Here is a 7763-nt window from a genome sequence, read left to right on the forward strand (position 1 = left end):
AACATAAGCCGTTCATTTTGGTGAGATACTTCGATCTAGGTCTTAGAATTTCATTTCCAATTTTTTTGGATGACTATATTATCATTAGATGAACAACGTTAAAAAAAGAAAAAAAAAATGATTTTGACTTTATAAAGGCTAAGATCTTGAAATTCACAAAATGAATAATCTAAATTCGTTTTTGAAGGGGACTCATTTAACCATATCTAGGGTTCAAATTGAACATTTTTTTTTTGGAGATTGATTATTGAGATAAAGAGAGTGTGTATGCAAAATTTGGGGTCATACAAATACCGCAAACATGGTTTTCTAGAAGTGTTGTTTCATTATACTATGATACAACTGTTGTATTGGATCATTGCTTATATAGAGCACTGATTTCATGCAACCATTGTGTAGTAATATTATGCAACAACCTAAAAAAACTATATTATGGCCATTTGTTTGACCTAAATTTTGAAATATGCAATTTTTTCATTCTAATAAACAATCACAAGAACAGAAAAAAGTGAAAACACAACATTGAAAGTATTTTTTTAGCCCAATTAACATAGGCCGTTCATTTTGGTGATATACTTAGATCTAGGTTTTAGAAGGATTTTTTCATTTCCAATTTTTTTGATTAGATGAACAATGTTAAAAAATAAAAAAAATGATTTTGACTTTATAAAGGCTAAGATCTTGAAATTCACAAAATGAATGGTCTAGGTTCATTTTTGGAGAGGACTCATTTTGATCATGTCTAGGGTTCAAATTGAACTTTTTTTTTAGGGGGATTGATTATTGAGATAAAGAGAGTGTGGGGTCATACAAATACCACAAACATGGTTTTCTAGAAGTGTTGTCTCATTATACTATGATACAACCGTTGCATTGGATCATTGCTTATATAGAGCATTGATTTCAAGCAATCGTTGTGTAGTAATATGATGCAACAACATTAAAAAACCATGGCCATTTGTTTGATCTAAATTTTGAAATATACACTCTTTTCATTCTAATGAACAATCACAAAAACAAAAAAAATTGAACACACAACCTAGATAGGATTGTTTTATCCCAATTAACATACGCTGTTCATTTTGGTGAGATACTTAGATCTAGGTCTTAAAAGGATTTTTTCATTTCCAATTTTTTTGGATGACTTTATTATTATTATATGAACAATGTGAAAAAAGCAAAACAAATTTTGCCTTTATAAAGGCTAAGATCTTGAAATTCATAAAATGAATGGTCTAGATTCGTGTTTGGAGGGGACTCATTTTGACCATATCTAGGGTTCAAATTGAAATGTTTTTTGGGGGGATTGATTATTGAGATAAAGAGAGTGTGTATGCAAAATTTAGGGTCATACAAATACCACAAACATGGTTTTTTAGAAGTGTCGTTTTATTATACTATGATACAATCGTTGCATTGGATCATTGGTTTTATATATATATATATATATATATATATATATATATATATATATATATATATATATATATATATATATATATATATATATATATATATATATATAATTTTTAGGTTGGTTTACCTAGGGCAAAAAAGAAAAAAGCAGTAAAGTAAGAGATTGTAGTCCCACATCGAGTAAGGCTATTTTCATCCTAAGAGCCATAGGAAAGTGACAATTGGTGAGAAAAAATTGTTGACTAGGCATACAATGAAATAGACTTTTCCCTATTTTCTTGTTTTAAATACATTTATTTTTAAGAATCAAATAAGCTAACTGAAGTGGTGATGAGTTAAAAAGAAAATAACGGTATTTATTTTTTAGAATCAAACAAGCTAACTACGCGCGTAATTAGAAAAAGGAGAACAATTAAAATTTTAATTTTATGGGAAGCCAATATAAATTTACATGAGAATCTATATTCTACTCATGCATCTACTCCCTCGTACAAAATATCCATTTCGTAAGATTCTTAGTTTAAAATTTTGGGAACCATATAATTTTTTTCTTTGAAAAAAATTTGAATTTTGATTTTGTTTAAATGTTAAATTGTATCTTTTATAAAAATTAAGAGGTTAATATTTTTTTAGTACACATGGATTTTATTTCATAAATTTTTGTTTCTTATTAATGTAGCAATTAAGCTCACTGAATCATCAAGAATTATAAGATTCTAATGACTATTCTTCTTGATAATATTAATTGATATTTCTTATCTAGGCTGTTTCTTATCTAGGCGGATAAATATCTCATCTTTTTTAGTAATATTAATTGATGTAGAAATATCCCTTTTTTTTCTTAAGCCTTTCCATAGGTCATAGCCACCTATCTATTTTATTGATTTTCTCTCTTAGCATATGTATTGAGGGCAACCATGTAGGTGCCAAGCTCTCTGCCAAAGTGAATTGGATCATGGGAGTAAATTAAAATGTATTTGATCTCCTCGATTGAGAAATATAATGAGCTAACTGAAGGTGATGACGATGGCGATATGACTGATATATAGCTAGATTGAGTTATGTGATTGGAGATTTAGAGATATAGATACATGTCCCTACAAAATTGGTCATTCTGTTAGTTCTATACTTAAAAATTTAGCAATACTATTGTGAATGTATACTCAAAATTAAAGCTCAAGACTAAAAAAATGTCCATATACACTCAAAATTAAAGTTTGAAACGGAAAAAAGTCTTGCATAAAAAGGATGTAAAGAAATCTTCTCTTCTAAAAAAGTTTAAATGTGTATATGCTTCCAATTTACTTGTCATACTATCTTGGTAAACATAGTTACATATTACTAACATAACTCTAGTTTGGTTGTTTATAAGCAAGAGAGAGGTAGCATAAACAATTGCTAATTGGTGTGCATGCGTAAAATGTAGCATAAACAACATGATTTTTAATGCTAATTTGTGTATGTGTGATTATAATTTGAGTTTGTAAATTATCTTGATGCTTACAAACAAATATAGATAGAACACAATCAGTGATTGAATTCATAATATGCTAGATTGATCTTTTTATAAAAAGCTCCCCCTACTAAAGTCGTCAAAATAAAGTTAAAATTTAAATATTATGAATTTGTAAAGTTAAAAAGTATGCCTATATACTTGAGCAAAAGCAAAAGGACTAAAAATCTAGCTATCATGAAATACTATAATATAAAACATAACATATAAGTAATTAATGATATATTATATAATATAATCTATGCAATATAATTATTATGCAATACAATTATGACGAGATCAATTAAAATTTTGTTGAATTAATATACCTTTTCAGCCTCCTCCAATATCCTAATATGTTTTCTGTTCGGATGAACAACAAGTACTAACCAACCACTAGTTTCCTAGTGAAAGTACTCCCAACTTTCAGGTTTTTTAATTTTTTGCCAAAAAAAATTTGTTTGATGTAAGTTATGTGAGGAGACTTTTGAAGGCTTTTATAATAAGAACAAAACAAGCTTTACTTAATAAAAGCATGTTATTCATATTAAAATCATGTAATTCCAATCATGTTATTTTTAAACTCTGTTGATGCCATGTGATTCCAAATCAAGAGTTAAAAACATGCAAAATACATGACTAGTTAGCGGAAGGTGCATATTGTAGAAAATTATGGTTATGCACAAAAGTTTAAAAAATTATATATCTTGTTGACCACCATTCACCAAGAAAATCTAAATATTAAAGGATTCTATAGTACAAAAACCTATAAATATGAAATTAGAAAATTAAAAAAAATCATAAATTTGCATTGCAACGAAAATCTGATTGAATCACACATACCAACCTCAATTATCACAAGATTGTAAAATCCACTGAAGTTTTGATCCCCAATTTTTTTGTCATATCCATGCAAACTGTTGCTTGTAGCACAAAACATTGTGCTCATGTTCAATTGCACAATTTTAACAGTGGTTAATTAAGATATGTGGCACACTATCTGTATATTAATGTTGCATGCTATACTTCTCTAAAATATCATATAGTCTGATTTTTCTTCTTTCATAAACATTTTTGGACAATAAAATTATTTCTCATAAACATTTTGTTAGAGATGACAACTGGTGCATGGTTTGATTTTCATTTGAACATGAAATAGAAACATCTAGAATTATTTTTCCCATAGTGTTCCCTTAATTGAAACACTCTAATACTTCTTTAAAATATCATATGGTCTGATTTTTCTTCTTTCATCAACATTTTTTGACAATAAAATTATTCCATAAACATTTTATTAGAGATGAAACAATTTGTGATAGGCAACTGGTGCATGGTCTGATTTTCATTTGAACATGAAATAGAAACATCTTGAATTTTGTTTTCCATAGTGTTCCCTTAATTGAAACACTTTTCAATGAGTAACTACTTGATTGACGACAAAATTTTGGGACTGGTCATAATTTTTATAGGGGTGTAAAAAGGTTTGGGTCCACCCTGATTCCGACTTGAGAATGGATTGGACCTGGACCACTCGATAGGTCTAAGCCTCCCTTGCTAGGGTTCGACCAAAGGCGGGGTCTAGAGGACCCAGATCTAGCCTAGGTGGTTATATTATGTTGTTGTAATTATAAAAGAATGTTATTCTATTGGTTTTAGTATATAGTCTTGTATATAGAGGACTAATTATATTTGATTGTATGCCATAAGACTGTATATCTTTGGTATAAAAAGGTCACAATCATCCCTATCCATGAAAAGTAAAATTGGGCGTCCTGTACCACCAAATTTACGAAAGAAGTTTATTGAACTTTGTGCAGAGTTAATGACACATACCAAACCAACATAGGGCTATTGTAACCTCCATATGCTAAAGGTTATCATTATCATTCTCATCAAAGCTTTATCCTAACTATTTGGGGTCAGCTACATGAATCATGTATCACTATTCTCCTCTATCAAGGCCTATACTGTCAGTAAGACCATAAGTTCGTCATATCATTTTTCACTACTTCCATCCATGTCATTTGGGGCTTTGCTTGCCCTTTTAGAGTCTCCACTTGAACCAAATCGCACCTCCTAACCGATGTATTTGATCTGCGTTGCAAATAGCCAACCCACCTAAGTCTATTTTCTCTCATCTTATCATCTATTGGATCCACTCCTAAGTTACCTTGAATATATTTATTTTGAATTCTATCATTTCTTATCTAAATTCTTCTATCTCAACATTCTCATCTCTGCTACACATCCTATGGGAATTTTGTTTCTTGACTGCCTAATATTTTGTCCCATAAAGCAAAGTTAGTATCAAGCTGTCCTATAGAACTCCTTCAACTTTATTGATATACAACGATTGCATAAAAAAAGTTTGTACATCTCCACTGCTCCTACCCTGCTCTAATTCTATATATGACATCTTCATCAATCTCTCCTTTGTTTTTGGATTGTTGACCCAAGATATAAAAAATACTCTCTTTTTAGATATTTCTTAGCTATCAATTTGAACCATTTCCCCATTTGTACTATTGTTATTATTAAACTTATCTTTTATATATTATCTCTTTGTCCACCGTATTTAGAAGCTTTTGATTCTAGAGTAGTTCTCTAAATATCTAACTTTTCATTGACGTTGCTTTTAGTTTTATTGATTAAAACTATGTCATCCGCAAACAACATACATGATAGTACCTCATCTTGTGGATGTCTAATCAAATCATCCATAACTAAAATAAATATATAGGCTCAATCTTGGCCTTTGATGTAAGTCTATTGTCACTGGCTATATCATGAAAAAAATATGATAAATAAGATTGTTTACTTTTGGTACCATATAGCCAATTAAGATTATGTGAGTTAACTGCCCTATAGAACACCATAGGCCACATGGCTTAGATTGAAAGTAAATTGGTGAACTGGGTGGTTAACTACTACTACTACTATTATTACTATTATTACTATTATTATGACTTTGCTATTATTATTATTATTATTATTATGACTTTGCTATTATTATTATTATTATTATTATTATTATTATTATTATTATTATTATTATTATTATTACTACTACTACTATTATTACTATTATTATTATTATTATTACTATTATTACTATTATTATTATTACTTTACTATTATTATTACTATTATTAGTATTATTAGTATTATTATTACTACTATTATTATTACTATCACTTTATTTTATTTTATTTTTTGAAACGTATAAGTACATCCAACAAGTGTGTGTAACTTCAAGCCCATTGCACTCGATTTTTTCTCAATAAAAGTAATTTGCAAAAATATAGATTTGGTCTCTTCTTCTTTTTTTTGACAAATATTCTTTACTTTATTTATAAAATCTACTCAAAAGAAATTACATCAGAGGAGATAGCTAGAGTAGACAAAGAGGGCCCCCCTTTAGCCAGAAGTCTGCCAAGGAATTTGTCTCGCAAAAGACATGACAAAAAGAAATTGAAAGTGGAGCCACGAGATCCATAATTTGCAACCAGCTAGAACTTGGTTCTCATGGAATACGCTGCTCCTTTATGCACCATTAATTGCGTTAATTGAATCTCCTTCAATAATGCAGCTATTCCCGATGTTTCTAGAGATAAATATTTTTAACCCTTGCAACAAAGCCAATAACTCCAATCGGTTAGCCGAGACTATACCAATAGGGCCACCATATGAGAAGATGGCCTATCCAAAACAGTCCGCACTACACCCCCAATGCTTGCCAAATATGGATTGCCCAAAGATCTCCCATCAAATTTTAACTCAAATCCCCCACTTTCTAGTGCCACCCAAAAGCTCATTGGCCTCATCTTTACTCTACCCATCAAAAACAAATTTGGCAAATTCAATAAAACATCTGGTTGTGAAATCCCCCAACCCTCCATAGTAACTAAGAGCCAATACCAAATAGACAGTTTGACTTTACTCACCAGTCTATCAAAAGATAAACTCTCTCCTTCAAAAGTCCATCTATTTCTTTCTTTCTATAGTTCCCATAGAGTAGCCCCTCTTGCTATTTGCCACACCAAAATACCCCGGAAGATAAATGATTAAAGGCTAATTGTGACACTAAACCCATCACAGATTGGGGCAGTGAAGCATGAACCCCAACTAGCTCAAATAACCAGCACCAAATTCTTGAGGCAACGTGGCAGTGGATGAGAAGATGCTCCCCAGATTCTTCATCTGCTTTATACATCAAACATATGTTAGGTAAAATTTTACCCCTCTTAATCAAATTATCCACCGTCAGAATCTTATTTTGGATAGTAAACCATAAAAACACCTGCACCTTATGGGGAACATGCCATTTCTACACTTTGGCTGCGACAGGTAAAGAACATCTCCATCGATCGTGAAAAAAGAGCCTATAATAAGACTTGACCTAAAATACCCCATCACACTCAACTTCCGAAATCAGTTCATCTATTGCCCCTTGGAAACTATAAACCGAATCCAAAATACCCATCAAATCATTCCATTGAAGATAAATATCTTCACTCAGCTTATTATATAGGAAATTAATACTCCAAGCAACACGGTTACCTCTCACTTCAACCATATCAGAAACTTTAGCGTTAGGTTGCGAAACCTTTGTAAAAAGTTTCGGATAAGTAAGCTTCAGAGGGGCATCACTTATCCATTTATGATGCCAGAAAGAGATGCTGTCACCACAACCAACAATCCAACGAAAATAACTCACAATCATCGCCCTACATCTCTCTATTTCTACCCCCTCCTAAACACATTCCTGGCTATACAGGCTATATTTCGAAGATAAAACCTGAAACCAAAGCTGATATGTATACTGAAAACTTCTCCACCACTACTTACAAAGTAA

General features: G+C 30.8%; 1 long non-coding RNA gene across 1 annotated transcript; it reads right to left on the bottom strand.

Annotated features, from left to right (window-relative positions):
* Nucleotides 1–1665: 1665 nt before the first annotated feature.
* Nucleotides 1666–3377, bottom strand: LOC148781191 (uncharacterized). Its single transcript, XR_016059522.1, has 2 exons — nt 3238–3377; nt 1666–2513 (listed from the first exon to the last, which is right to left on the bottom strand). It is a non-coding gene; the product is annotated as an uncharacterized LOC148781191 (long non-coding RNA).
* Nucleotides 3378–7763: the final 4386 nt, after the last annotated feature.

Source organism: Amborella trichopoda, chromosome 7 (genome assembly GCF_054954075.1).
Source record: "Amborella trichopoda isolate Santa Cruz 75 chromosome 7, AtrichopodaSantaCruz75HAP2 v2.0, whole genome shotgun sequence".
In the NCBI taxonomy this organism is placed as follows: Eukaryota; Viridiplantae; Streptophyta; class Magnoliopsida; order Amborellales; family Amborellaceae; genus Amborella; species Amborella trichopoda.